The sequence below is a fragment of the Pectinophora gossypiella genome, chromosome 15 (genome assembly GCF_024362695.1).
Source record: "Pectinophora gossypiella chromosome 15, ilPecGoss1.1, whole genome shotgun sequence".
Classification (NCBI taxonomy): domain Eukaryota; kingdom Metazoa; phylum Arthropoda; class Insecta; order Lepidoptera; family Gelechiidae; genus Pectinophora; species Pectinophora gossypiella.
In genome coordinates, this window is record NC_065418.1 from 9,655,970 (window position 1) to 9,672,023 (window position 16,054).

Genomic DNA, 16,054 nt, shown 5'->3' on the forward strand with positions numbered 1-16,054 from the left:
GATGCCGAATACATGATAGAATTTCCTGACGACACGCCACACATTTAAACGAAGCGCCATCTGGTGTCGTTGTATCTTCTTACTATAGTAGTTAACTAGGCACTCTTTTCAGTATCACTCTATGTCAGAGTCTATGGTCGTATCGAATTGTTGTGAGTAGATGGCGCTTAATTCACACGACGCGCATTTTTCAAAAACATTTAACGGTTGTTTTATTTGTTTGATTTTTTTTTTCTAAAAACAGTCTTTTGAGTTAACAATCACTGTTCACTGTTAATCTGGTCAAGTTGTCAGCTTCAAAACACTCGTCGGACCACTCCTCTTCATACTAAAATAGATCGTTTCCCGCACGGAAATGGGCGAAATCCAGCAACAGTAAAATGCCACCCTCTACACGGTATAAAATAAAACACTTTGTCTAACACCTTCCACGATGTAAACCGCTTTAACTTTCAGCTTTTCTAAATTGTTATTTAGTTTGTAGTACCTCACAGTAGTTTCTTTAAATTTATTTATTTAGAAACGACCATTAACCATTAACATTTAAATTCCTTTTAGATGAATTCAATATTTTTTTATGTTTCGTTCAGTATATGGCTGACATGCTTTATAAAGTTAGTGATTATTTAGAAGATATGAATGCATGGGATTAACTGTCTGAGAACTGATATTAGGCAGCTAAATTACTCAATTGTATAACAATATTTTATGTATATATATTATTCTTTTTTAAAGAACGTTAAGGGCCCTGTGCCGAGGTTTTTCTTGCAGCTTCTTTTCCCCGGCTATACAGGTTGTGAGAAGCTGCAGTAGTTTTAGGCGGATGAGACGTTCGTTATGTAAAAAATGACGATGCAAAATGTAACTATGTTACCTACTGAATAAAGATATTTTTGAATTTGAATTTGAACATGCAGATGATTATGATCTAAAAGGACGCACATTAACCAAAATGCCCCTAGAAAAAAAAATCAGTACGATCTACTCTGAACTGGCGTGTGTGTATGAAACGATCGACGAATATGGATGAAGCAAGAGAAGTGTGTCAGGATCGAAGCAAATGGAATTCCTTAGTCTCTGCTTACCCCGGTGGAAAATAAGCGTGGGTTTATGTATACACACATACGACCGAGATCTACCCACTATTGAGTACGGGAGGATGAGAGTACGGGATGAGCTTCCCACAAGACCAAATCTACGTATAGGTATATAAGCTCTAGTGAGCTTGACTATAGTAGTCTATACATATATAGTAGTCTATATACGGTTACTACTTCGCTATGGAAGAACGGGGCCACCTGGCACAGGCTATTGAGCTTAAAAGGTGGTTCCAATCATGTAGTAGAGTTAAGAACGATTCTAGTAACAAATAAATGATAACATACATAAACAGCCTATATACGTCCCACTGCTAGGCACACGCCTCCCCTCAATCAACCGGAGGGGGTATGGAGCATACTCCACCACGCTGCTCCAATGCGGGTTGGTGGAGGTGTTTTTACGGCTAATAGCCGGGACCAACGGCTTAACGTGCCCTCCGAAGCACCGAATCATCTTACTTTTTCGGACAATCAGGTGATTCAAGCCTGAAAAGTCCTTACCAAACAAAGGACAGTCTCACAAAGTGATTTCGACAATGTCCCCATCGGGAATCGAACCCGGACCTCCAGATCGTGAGCCTAACGCTCTAACCAGTAGACCACGGAGGTTGTTACAAATAAATTATATACATTATTATATCCCAATGGAGTAGTCAGAGGTACATTCATTGTAAATACATGAACTAAGTATCCACACCTCACCTAAGCGTATGTTATATAGTTTTAAAGTGCATGAATCTTTAAAAGTGGCTAAGATGTACTAAGTTTAATGACTCATGATATTTGAACCGAAAATCGCAAATCCAGTCCAGGGCAGGATTAGCAAGAGTGGCGTTGACAGGAGATTACTCTGACGTTTGCACCTCCTGCACGATATGCGTAATCCTGTCTCTTACGATAGCCGAAACACAGGCTCATAATCGTATTATGAATGGACCGCAAATCGTTAACTACTCTTGGTATTAGGGTTGCCACCGATACCATGTGATATAGTATCTTACTATATTTGAGTAAGTTGTCCTAATTATTTAAAAATAGCAAAAGCAAAAGTATTAGACATATTTTTTTCATCTTCTTCAGATGCCTCTCCCACTTTTCCACCATCAACAAGTTGGAAATATATCTTAGTCGTAATTTTTACAGATTATTTATTTAATGATTTTTTTAAAGGGGACCAACACATTTGTGGAATTTATGTTATGTGGATTGAACACACCCAAGTGTAGAGGTAAATTGTTAAATCGAAAGAAAGAAAAACGGATGTAATGGAATAAAATAAGTTGATACTTTTTATTTTCTTGACTTTCGAAAATTATTATATTTAGACCCAAAAATACTATAATATATTATCTTTAAATATTAAGTCCTAAAGCAGATATGATCAATCGTCTATTATGTAACTTAGGTAAACAATGTATTTCTACATATAACACGTCGATCCCGTCCTTCCTATGTCACATCTTTCATATTTTTAGCAGAAGGAAAATCCAAGAGGAATGCGAAACATTTAAAATTAAACTGGTAAGCACCACAAATTGCGTTTAAGCACGTCGTTAAAAATAAAAAGGGATCCAACTTAAATATACTTAAGCCTTCAGACAGCAACTCAGGGTCTTAACAAGCTCGTTAACTTAGCTACTTGAAGTTTAATTTGGTGAAACTTGCAGAAGCAAGTGATTTAAATTGTTTGTTAACATAACTGTTATCTTTATTATGTGCCGGAAGCATGTGGCGGATAACTTGTGCTTGAATTTGGTTTTTATTGTAATAACTGAAACCTTATTTTATATTTTTCCAGTTTATAAAAAAAAATCGGATGATAAAGTAATAAAACGTGCATTTTTGGTACTTAAATACGGAACCCCTGAAAACAGCTTTCGAACTCAGCAAAATCAAATCGAGTAATAATTATTTTATATCCATAAAAATGGAAGTAAACTGAATATTCATACCTGACTACGTTCTCTGGGCCGGGTGAGAGCCCTCAGCGCTGTCCATTTGTCCGGTCAAATAGTTAATGCCATCTGAAGTAAACCTACAATTTATAAGTCACGTGAAAATAAATGTTCTCTAGGTTCTTTAATTATTCAGTCTTATCGAAATATAGCCTAGACACGGTCGCTAGATTCAGGGAACATTTACATAGTCTGTTTAGTTAGTGTCAGAAGTCAAGATGCTAATTTATTTTAAGTTATATCTGTTATTTGCTTATCCGCCGAAAACGAAAGGGACGGGTAATCGACAAGCATAAAATATACGGAACACGCGTCAATTTTAAGCACAAATCTAAAATGACCCTATAAAAAAATGCATTGGCCTATAACCCGACAAAATTAAGTTGACAGACACGTCAAAACAGTTTGCATACCAGGGATATACCTATTTGATTCGCCCGGGTTATTCATTCATTAACTCATTCTCCCTAAAATTAACAGCTCTCAGTCCCATCCCTATCATTTTTGGCGGATAAGAAAATAACAGGTATAACTAAAAGTAAAATTAGGAGGTGTCTTCCGGAATCGGGGCCATTATGTTACTTTTGAACCCGAAGTAAGTAGGTATTGTAAATCTAGATAAATCTATAAGATTTCAAAAACAATTCGGACTTTTAACACCATTACCTGGATTTACCGGTAAATATATAAAAATAAATTGGAATACGCGAGTGTGGAAGGCACCGTGAATTATCAGGTCATAAATAAATCTCAAGTAGGTAGGTAATACCAACAGTAAAACCCAGTGTCGTAGGTCGAAATACAAACACCTTATTACCATAATATTTGACTTCCTAACTACGCTTCGTGTTTCGCAATTGACGCAACAAAATGGTGAATTGACAGGCTCTGTTTTTCTTTAGATTTTATTAGCGTTCCGTCCGCAACTTCAACCGCGAATTTCGGTTATCGCGCGCGGCATATTTATTCTACTTTGTGATCTCTAGTGTGGTTATAACATTACAGGCTGATCACCTGATTGTCCAAAAAGTAAGACATATTATTATACTTGTACAAAATTTTCCTGTACCCAAAGGTTGCCTGGAAGAAATTGCTGCATGAGCAATAAGGCCGCCTGTTGTGCTTTTCTGTATAATATGTTGTCCTTATCTCTGTATTTTGTGTCTTGTGCTCAATAAAATATTTTATCTATCTATCTATCTAAGATGATCCGTGCTTCAGAAGGCACGTTAAGCCGTTGGTCCCGGTTACTACTTACTGATGTAAGTAAGTAGTCGTTACATGAGCCATGTCAGCGGCCTTTGGCGGCTCAATAGTAACCCTGACGCCAGGGTTGATGAGGGTGGTACTCCACCTCACAACCCACACGATAGAAGATGAAGATTCTACCCCTACTTTATATAAAAAATATACCAAGTTCTTTCCCAAGGTTTAAACTATCGCTATACCAAATTTAATCAGAATCGGTTAAGTAGTCTTGGCGTAAATACGTAAGAGACAGAGAGAGAATAATCCTACTTTCATTAGTAGGATTATTCCCATCTGACTTTGAGATTTGCCTTCTGGAAGTAATGGTTATCTACCGTCTATTCTTTCTATACACCATATTAGCCACGCAATCGTTTAGTATCTGTGATAACATAACATCTGATAAGGCATCATGATACATTCTAGGGTTTTTTTTAATCCTAAACCATCCATGGAACTTCCATCTCCACACTTCGGCAGCGCATGCGTATTTCACAGTTGACTGGTATATAAATCACCGACTGACACGCCATATATCTCGCACCAATATCGGCTCATATCTGTCCGTCTCTGTCCCACAATGATTTACTTTATAGTTTTATTGTAGCACTTCTTGTCTACATAGTCATCACCTGGTCTAATAGGTCCTCATACTATTAAAGCTTGTTGTTAAGTACTTGTAGGTTTTTCCGATCGTAAAATGAGTATCGTAGTTCTAATTAAACCATATATACAATACACAAATCAAATAATATTATATTTTTGTAAGTACTCATCGTCTTTTTATGTAACCCAAAGTCCAAAATTGTGTTTATTTTGAGAATATTTAAGTAGGTACTTACTTGAAATCCAATTTCATCAGGATCAATTTAATAAGTTAATTTAAAAAGATCAGAAGTAACAGAATGGATTATATAATGGATAATATTAAAGCATAAGCGCCTACAACAAGTTACAGAGCAAAGTTGTAAATCTTCCGTTGCATATTAACTAACCGTAGGCAACTTCATTATTGCTCTTGCAAAAACCACATTAATGGCTTTACTGCGCAAACCTACTTATTATTTTATAAGAAGAGAATACTTTAGAAGCAAAATAAAGTTCAAAAAGTGGAAGACGTCAATCACTATAATTACATAGAATACATTTTCGAAGAACTCATATTCTAAGGCAGTAACACAAAGCGATCGATTTTATGGGTTCCATAAAGCTATGGCTCTGACCGTTACATTCTCTCCCGGTACAAACAGCTGATGTTAGAACGGGATAGAAGATATTTACGGTCGTGCTTAAACGAGGTCAGCGCACGCGTCACTTGAACGCATGCGGTATGTCGTTGCATGAAAGGGCATTGTGGGCACAAGGAGCGATTTGAATCGGTAAACGATTCATACGATTTCGCATTATCATCTGAAGGAATGGACGAATGGACCTTTGTTTATTTACAACTCATCTTTGCGTTACGTGCCAAAGCACCTTTGTTTTACCAGAATGTCGGAACTCCATGAGAACGTGGGAATTCCAACCACAATGGAAGAAATAAAAAACCAGAAGGGCAACCCACTTGCTACTCAACTCCTATATGTTGGTAACACCAGCAGTAGACTCAAGAGAAAGAACATTCTATTGACGTAGGACACAAACGGGGCCATGTAATCACAGGATTATAAAAACCCACATATTTATACTTTAAAACACCTGCTTATGGGCGCATGACCGATTGGAGATAGCTCGAAATTAGAAAAAATACTAAGACTGTTCTTGTGGAATTATAGCCTATTTATTTATTAACTTATTTTGGCGTAAGATTCGATTGAAAGGCCCATGGGCACTCCCGCTTGAAGCACAATTATAGTTCTAAAGATACCAGCCTACCTACCTACTTAGATATTACAATTATACATACATAAACTCATGCCTCAGGGGTCAGCAGAGACTATGGCGTTCCATTTGCTTCGATCCTGACATACTTCTCTTGCTTCCTCCATATTCATCAATTGTTTCATACACGCACGCTGGTTCAGAGTAGATCTTACTGAACCTTTTCCAAGGACATCTCCAATACGTAGATGATATATTGTTTGTCTGTGGCATGGAGGTCCGGCTGAGACTATCCTTTGTTTGCTAAAGACATTATAGTAAGAATCACCCGATTATCCGAAAAAGAAATATAAGTAATTCCGTGCTTCGGAAGGCATGTTAAGCCGTTGCGTCGGTTCACCTACACCAACCCGCAGTGGAGCAGCATGGTGGAGTATGCTCCATACCTACACCCCCCCTATATTGGGCCTTTTCAAGTCAGGTTCGTGGGCCTCGTGAAGAAGGGATAACACTACGGAGACGATGAGGATGAAGCTGATCATCAATTTACGGTTCGTCATATCCATCTTTTAGGACTACCTAAGTATCAAAATTGGTTGGAAATTTACTTCAGTCATGTAACCGATTATCTATTAAATTTTCTTTCCCATGAACCAGCTACGAGATCGGGTTAGATTCTTCTTCTTATATATGGGTTGTGAGGTTAGATTGACCTGCACTGTTTGTGCAAATTTTTAATAATAAGCGACTGATTGTAATAAAAAATAAATCTTAAAACAACATTTTTCTTTCTCTCATTTTTATTTTGTTATCTACTTTTATTTACTAAGTTCTAAGGTAACCGTTTGAGAAGTAGAGCAAGTCATTTCCCACACAAGTGTCCTATGACTCCGCCACATATTTTTAAAAGAATTTGGAATTAAAAACCTTTTAACTATCTGACTCGTGGTAGCCCAGTTGATAGAACGCTTGCCTCTCACTTTGAGATCGCAGGTTCGAATCCAGCACGGGCCTAAACCTATGATTGTCCAATTTGTTTCCAATTCATGTTTGGATCATAAATTATTACGTGCTCAGCGGTGAAGGAAAATATCGTGAGTAAACCCACATTTCCGAGAAATGCTTTTTTGGAGGTATGTGACCTAACCTGTATTGACTGGCGTACCTACTTAGATACGTCTACATCATGTATACCCACAACCCGCGGTAGAGTCGTCCTTTCGTTGGCCTTCTAACGTCCTTTTAAGTCAAATCTCTATTGCTTAACTATTGTGTCTAAAAATTTCCAGCTTCTAAATGTTTTTTTTTTGCATTTAAGCAGCTTTCCTGGAAAGTCCGGTAGTAGGTACTATGATAATTTGTCTGCGCGCAAGAATGGGGGAATCCCATGCAGCAATTTATTGCGTTTATCTGTAGTTTACCCTATACCTACTCTTCTTTTCTTTGTGAAACTTGAAGAGTCATACAAACTGTGTGTAGAATTCATTCATTGATTTCGTTTCATTCTTCATGTCCCTCGGTAATCATCCGAATTGAACGAATGAATATTTCCATGTTTATCAATTATTAGATTTATCGTGCATTTGAATTAACTAAGTACCTTTTTTATTGTTGTTTTTTGTTTGATGCGTGAACAAGACAACAATAAAGTGCGTAGTTCTGAATTCAAATTCTGATACAAGATAAATAAGACATGGAAATTAGCATTCATTTCTATTCAGAAATGCGGTAATTGCAGAGGGACATTAACTATTCTGTTCATAGAAAGACCTATTTTATTACGAATCTCGTAAGATTTCATTTTAATTCAATAAACTAGGTATACTTACCTATCATTTCAAAAATCAGGGATATGAGACTCCCGATATTTAATCACTGTTGCAAGTGCCATGATGTGGTGTGTTTTCATTATGCAAATAACCGCATAAACCTCAAAAAATGTAAGAATTAATTTTCATAATGTCCTTTAAGTTTTAAATGAAATGTGCGTCCCTACGTTGAGATAGAATACGTGAAATACCTTCATTTTTTTTCTACAGTGGTACTATAACCGCCTACTGCAGCTAGTACAGTGGCAATAAAAAAGTAATTATACATAACAGTCATTAGATTTATTCAGCATACATAATATGCATCGACACTTACAGCGATTTGCACTACGCTAAGATCATAGGTAATTTCACTACGCCATTTATGACGTCATAATAATATAAAATAGCATCTTAATAGGAAAATAACGTCAACTCATAAATATACATCGTAAATAAATTAGTATAAATATACAAATGGAATGTGTGATAAACAAGGAATCATAATTAATTTGTAATAGGTTACCAATATTTATGTATTTCGCGACTCTACATCGCTCAAAATCTACATACTTAATACAAAAAGAAGAAATAGAATAAATGCGAATAGTTTAAAGAATACTATACAATATAAAAATGAATAAAAATAACAGAAAAACAGATTCTAAAAGAGTTATTGGAATGTACCTACTATAATTTTTAAAACTCTATTTTTTTGAGAATCAGATTATTTAAAAACATTACTATAAAATGATAAATAAAAAGCCTTTTGTTTTAAATATAAATAATAAATTATTACTAGCTATTATTACGGCGGCAACAACTATTTTCGTATCTTTTAAAATAAATATAAATTATTAATTCTTTAACTAGTCCAACGAGTATACAAAAAATATCTAGGTTCTTTCTACAAAAAGTAATGATATGTTGTTATTCCTCATATTCTTGATTGAAATTAACAAAAATATTTCTAATCTAGAATTTAAAAAAAAGATCCTACTCTAATAAAATAATACTTTTATGGTAAGCAAAAATATTACATGCTCAATAAGCTTCTTAGCGAATAATACGAAAGGTTTATAAACATAATAATAATTCACTAATCATTATAACATTAAAATTATGAGAATCGAGATATCATTAAGTTAGTATAATAATAATTATTGCCATTGAATCATAAGATTATATTTAACACTCACTGCCTCCGTGGTCTAGTGGTTAGAGCCTTAGGCTCACGATCTGGAGGTCCGGGTTCGATTCCCGATGGGGACATTGTCGAAATCACTTTGTGAGACTGTCCTTTGTTTGGTAAGGACTTTTCAGGCTTGAATCACCTGATTGTCCGAAAAAGTAAGATGATTCCGTGCTTCGGAGGGCACGTTAAGCCGTTGGTCCCGGCTATTAGCCGTAAAAACACCTCCACCAACCCGCAATGGAGCAGCGTGGTGGAGTATGCTCCATACCCCCTCCGGTTGATTGAGGGGAGGCCTGTGCCCAGCAGTGGGACGTATATAGGCAGTTTATGATATGATGAACCTAATATGTGATAGCATAATATATTATTTAGTAAATCTCATAGCCTTTTAATATTGACTAAACTCGACTTATACTGGTCAAAAATACTTTTCAACTTTTTAAAAGAATAACAGTTAGAATATGGTAGTCACAAATCGTATACTTACAAAAAAATATATCAAAATGTATGTATAATAAACATGAGTATAATTTAGAAAAATAGAACTAAAGCACTTAGCCTGACAAGTATTTGGTCCAATTTTACCTTAGGCATAAAGCTTATCTCATGTTTGAAAGATATAGGTAAAAGCCTATACTAGAAAAGTCATCACAACATAGCGTAGTCATAAAAATGTATAATTTATTACTTAAAAAGAACTGCAATTATTATTATCCTGATAGTTTCAGTTTTACTCCTCCAACTCTCATTTTATATTCCAATTTCATTTTATATCTCGTTATCGATTATAGACTAAAATTTATAGTTCATCAATTTTCTACATCCTGTTAATATCTACAATAATTGTACACATTTTTTGTTAAATTCCAATTGGATTATTAATTTATAAATTTTACTAAGTTTCAGCTCCAGGCTTATTCTCAAATTTGGCAAGAATTAAATCGCCACTGCATTGACTTTTACATAATTTAAATAATATTAAAATAAAAAGAATGTTTTATAGATGTATTAGGGTGTAATTCCATCGGAGTCGCGGCAGGTGGCGCCACACAAGGTCGCTCAGGAGTCAACGCCCTCAATCCGCGTTTATCATCTGGAACAATCAATTTTTACTTTTTAATTTATTGAGAAAACAAGAAGAGTCCTGAGCGACCTTTTCTAAAAAGAACCGAAGGCAAAGAAATATTAAGTTTGAACTACTTTTGACTTTCGGATTCTTTGTCAAGCAAGTCTCTTCTAGATCGTTTTATCTTCTTTGGCTTCGGTTCAGGATCGTTCGAGAACGTCGGAACTAGAATAAAAGCAAATATGAGAAGAAAACAGTTTCGATATTCTTGTCATTTCTATCCGAAAAATACACCCTGAAGTTGTCATGAAAATTATTTTTGAAATGGAATACTACGAAAAGTCGATGGTAGAAAATTAATTTCATGAAAATCGCAAACTATATCCCAGATTTTATTGCTCCCGATATTAAATATTTGTATTGTTCGTTTTGTAGACGCCATTAATTAAGAGCAAATCCGAAATGCATACCTCAGCTCTACCCTCGAACTATATCTAATCCATTCTGGTGATTTTATCATTTTGCCAATTAGAATGTAATGCTACATCAGTGATAAGGATTAAGATTTATAGCGACAGCGGTAGAATAAATGATCCGCGTCGGCAAACATTGGGCACGCCTGTATGCGCGGGCGCATTCAACGCGAGGACGCAAACATTTTATTGCCCATAGACGCGCATAGATGTGATTTCACATGTGCACAACGTAGAGGGGATTTGACACGCAGAGGTTGAGGGTTGTGGCTACTAATGTTTTATTTTTTATTTATTTATTGTAACATCTAATTACCCTTAACCGCTGGAGCGATTAGGATGAAATTTGTTATGGAGATGGTTGAGAAAAGAACATAGGACAGCTTTTATGGGTAGTTCCTTGAACACAGGACGTCAATGTCATCTGTCATGTGTCTCAAAAATATCCTAAAATCTTCTGTCTTTTTGCAAATATCCAGTTAGATATTATGTAAGTCGCTAAATTACGTAAGTTTTAACTGGATATTTGCAAAAAGAACAAAGATTCTACGATGTTTCTGCGTTAACGGTAATGATATTGACCACCGGAGTTCAAAGATTTACCTTTATCCCCGAAATGATCCCTTCAGTGGAGGTGGAAAAAAATAACGGACATAGACGGCCCCGGCGCAAAATAGAAGGTTTTTAATGAAACAGTCTTATTATTTTTACCATTAACATTATAGATTTCCGAAGACCAGGCCAAAAAACCGGTGTGAAATTATAAAAGAGATGAAATTGTGTACAGGAAAAACTGAAAATGTTTATTGCCTGCTAAAACGTCTATACTATCTTCCTAACATCATCCCGTTTTTCACAGGGTCCGCTTATCTAACCTGAATATTTGACAGGTACCGATTTTTTACAGAAGTAACTGCCAGTCTGACCTTCCAACCGGAGAAGGGAAATCAAAACTTCAATTTCTGCTGTAACTTCAATTGATCAATTTAATGTAAGTACCTTGCTTACATTTCCATGCACTTCCATTGGTCGCCTTAGTTGTAATATTTGCAGCGAGTCTTGAAGTTTAAATTCCTATACAAACACTGACTTTTGGTAAATTAATTCTAACTGCGAAGTTTTGATGTTAAATAACTTTAACATGTTGCAAAAATGCCGAAGAAATATTCGAACACGGCTTACTTGAAGCTAATTTTAGACACAAAAAGGCTAAAAAACAAAACCCGGCATGCCACAACAAATTTAGCTCGACAAAACAAAATGCTTCTTATAAAGCAATCGTTAACATTACGAAAGACGATGTAGGTAGCCAATCAAGCCCTGTGACGGCCCTACACACTCACACATGCACACATCAACTTGCAAGCAACCGGTCGATTGACGTCAATGGTGGGTGGCACCGCGATATAAAAAAATTGAAACTATCAGTCCAGTGACGATGGGAAACGAGACATAACCATAACAAGTCATTGTTTCCTATTACCTATCTGTCGTTAATGATATATTTACAAACGTTCTGATTGTAGAACTGAGATGAGTGCAAGAAGAAAAGAAAGAAATTCTGCACACGATAAAATATACGAATATTCACACTGTCAGTTTCACAATTTGTTCTTGTATTTATACGAATGATGCTTTCAGTAAATACTTATAATTACTTGTTCAGATATACTTAATGCTTTCCGAAAACCAATTTTCGATTGAAAACACTGTAAGTACAATTCATTTGATGTCTGCTATTTTTTGAAACGGCGCAGTCTGCTATAGGTACTATGGGTGTAAATTATTTATTAGTACTTATAGTTTTTCACTTCTTTTCGATTCTTTTGCAACTATCAACACTATTGTGCAGTTTCTTTCATCATCTCTCAGGTTTTTCAGAAAAAAACAATTTCCGTTAATTTCAATTCGGAATTCGGAAATCGGGGACTTCCAGACACAATTTTAAACATTGTACGTAGCAACTATTTGAGTATTTAATCAACTATGAATGGTGTGAGGGATTTGGTTTGGTTTATTTTATTTATTGTAAATAACACAATGAACCTAGAACAAATCGATATGTTTTTAACATTAAAATCAATCCTCAGTTATTTTCCTACGTGTATGTATAATAACAGATTTTTTTGTAAATAATGTTAACGAATATCACAATATAGATGTTTTTGGGTGCGATAATAAATAAATAGAATAAGTAATGCCTGCTTAGGGTTGAGTTACAGCGACAAAATTGATGCAATATTTTTTAATGTATCATGAAACAAATATGATGATTGAAACAGAGGGACTTTATCCTTTGTTGTAGATTTTATCAAATGATGTTAAAGTTCATGTATAGAAATACACACCAGTAATCCCTAATTGGATGGACAAATCCACAAATAATCAAAGACAACTTGCAACTACTAATGATAACAAGACTTAAGATGGAGATGATGAACCTTATGGTGACAAGGCCCATCGCCCGTAACAATTGTCCACCATGTTAGGAAGGACATAATCCCTTAATTACGATGGTCACTCCAACTATTTCCGTGCCAAAACACAACTCCTCATTTTACTATTACTTGTCTACTTTGCATCGTTATCTAATATTAGTGTCGTAACATTATACAGCCTAATATAACTTCAAATATTTGATCCAGCATCACAGATGACCCCAAATTGAAATGAGACTTAATACTCGTTTCGAATGACGTCAATACCGTCCGTGAAATAGATTTTGTGACACATATTGTGTCAGATATGAACAAATTTACATTAGGAGACAACCGTTTTACAAAAGCTCGTGAGTTACGCACATATTTGTGCATAAATTGTTATAATTATCTGTGAGTATTAAATCACATACATCAACGTACAGGTAAATATTAACAAAATGATAATAATCATACCCACTTTTTGTACGACTGCGTCATAGTAAGAATCGTGTTCCACATAGCCCTTGCAACATTAGAAACAATCCGAATAGATTCGCAGAGACGTTTATTTTATTATTTATCATAAAATAAATATAACATTTATTAATAACCTTGTGAGGGTTGAGGACCCGCACGACGAAAAAATAAAGAATGGTTTTGACTATTCTAGTTATGTATTGTAGGTGTAAAATATACTAACAGAATAGCAGAATAATGCATATAATACTCATACCATATTAGCAGATTGCAGATATTGATTGAGATTGATTGATTTCTTATTTGATGCTGATGGTCTCGTATGGTTGATCATAAGCAGCTTAAAAGTTACCATAACTTTTAAGTTTATTCTTCTACCTCAAAGCGTAAATAAAGAAATACCTAAATATTCTGAAAGAAACTGAAGCAAAAACAACGTCGTTACTATGCAAAGTTTTAAATATTCAAATACGTCGAGTGCGTTGTATGTTGCCTTCATTTGCAACACAAAGACATTTCAGTTATCTAGAAACAGTAGAGTCTACTTTTAAATGACCTGTTTGAAACCTTCAAGATAACAACTGAAAAATTACTGCAAGTTTGCAAGTATACAAAATATCGTGCACTATTATATTTACAAAAGAGATATTAGCATCTGAATGCGAACAATGTTAGTAGTGGAAAGGTTACTTCCTGTTGCAGATAATACTAATGTCATCAGATTGGTAATTTTGCATAATTGCAATTCAATGATGTGTGCGCGACTGTAAAATCATTGTAAGTGCATAACACCTGCCGTGTTATTTCTAACTGCCATGTTATTGTTAATTACGTAAACAAGGACTAAAAGTCCATCTTTATTAAATTGGGATACTTTTATTTTATATTATTCACTTATGTTAATAGACGTAAATAAACTGTATAACAACGAGCAGTAGATGCTCATAAAGCAACTCATCATCATCACACAATCTAATTCAACGAATGTAACTAATCTAGTGCCGCTCCAGTTAATGTGGACAATGACATTGAACAAGCTAAATAACAAACAACGGATGTGGGCTTCCGTCAGAACAAAATATATCATAATACGGGTATCAGGAATGAGGAGGATTAAAGGATACAAGGACACCAACAGTTTCCAGGCGGTTGTTCTGTTGATAAAGTTATCAGCAATGGAATTTTACTGCTCAAATTATCGCCATAATTGATAGAGCAGAAACTGCGAACTACAAAAAGTCATGGCATGGTTAGAAAAACGTAGCGTAGCCAATTTGATACTGAAGTATAATTCCACATTCATGGTACCTAGTTGCAACTAATCAACTAGCACGGCCAGTATTTATTGGGAATCAAACCACCTACGAAATATTACATAAGTAAGTAAGTATGTTTTTCTTTGTAGAAAAAGACGAAATGTCGGAGTCAATATATTATAATTTACTTAGACTAGTCTGGCAAAGGACGGCGTCTAGTGGCCTGATACTGGGTGTAGGACTTCTTCTTCATTGCACTGCATTGCAGCCTTTCATCTCTTGGGATAATTATTATGATGATAGATAATGATAGAAACAAATAACAACCTACAGATGGGCACTAAATTCTCTAAGAGTCCATGTCAATTTATCTCCTTTTTTTTTGGTTGTGTTATATTTTTTCTAACTATGTTTATATCTGGTTCAGACACAATCTTATAATTAATATGAAAAAAATATCGTTGACCTCCAAAGGAACCACTTAACTAATCTATTAATTAATTGGTTAATTACCCCCCAGATCCTGACAAATTACATGTTACTTTAAATCATCCTCCTCTGTCTACGTCTGACTGCGTAATTGTGGGTTCTACTTCTAAGAGTTGTTGTTGTTAGTCATTTTTATTACTTCATCATTTATATATAACAGATGAACATCTTCCTTATTAAAGTAGAAGTTATTTTACTTAAAGTTCTCACTTTGTGTTCATTACTTAAGTACAAAGAGTCTCAAGTCTCAACCTCAACAAAGTCGTAGTGAATGCAAAATCTCTGCAGCGAATTTTATAATACTTTTACCACAGGATAGCGACGAAAGGAAAGAGAAGAAGAAATAAAAAACTTTTGCAGATGACTAGGCTTTACCTTCATATTAAAGACTATAAATAAGCATCACTAAACATACTAAACACACAGGTATCTTCACTGAGACACTTTTCTGTAAATGTTTTAATTAATTTTCCATTCATCGACATGTGCATGCAACTGCAGTGATGTGTCGTTTCTGGGAATGTTTCAAAAGTAGGAAAGTTCACGTTGTAAAAACTCTTTAATAGTAAGGACACTGGCTGCTATTCTTTTTCAAATCGTTCTTTTTTGTCCTCTAGTCTTACCTGCCTAAAGGCTAGGTAACAAAGCTCTTTTTACATAAGTTTTGCGTTTTTTACTGCCGAAACTGCACATCACTGCACGCAACTAGGTGTCTGCGGTACCTCAGGATATCTTTCATAAGGTGC

At 35.1% G+C, this 16,054-nt stretch overlaps 1 protein-coding gene across 1 annotated transcript in view; it reads right to left on the reverse strand.

Annotated features, from left to right (window-relative positions):
• Positions 1 to 16,054, reverse strand: part of LOC126373312 (inositol-trisphosphate 3-kinase B) — a 154,863-nt gene that overhangs the window by 105,129 nt on the left and 33,680 nt on the right. The gene's annotated exons all lie outside the window — the stretch shown is intronic.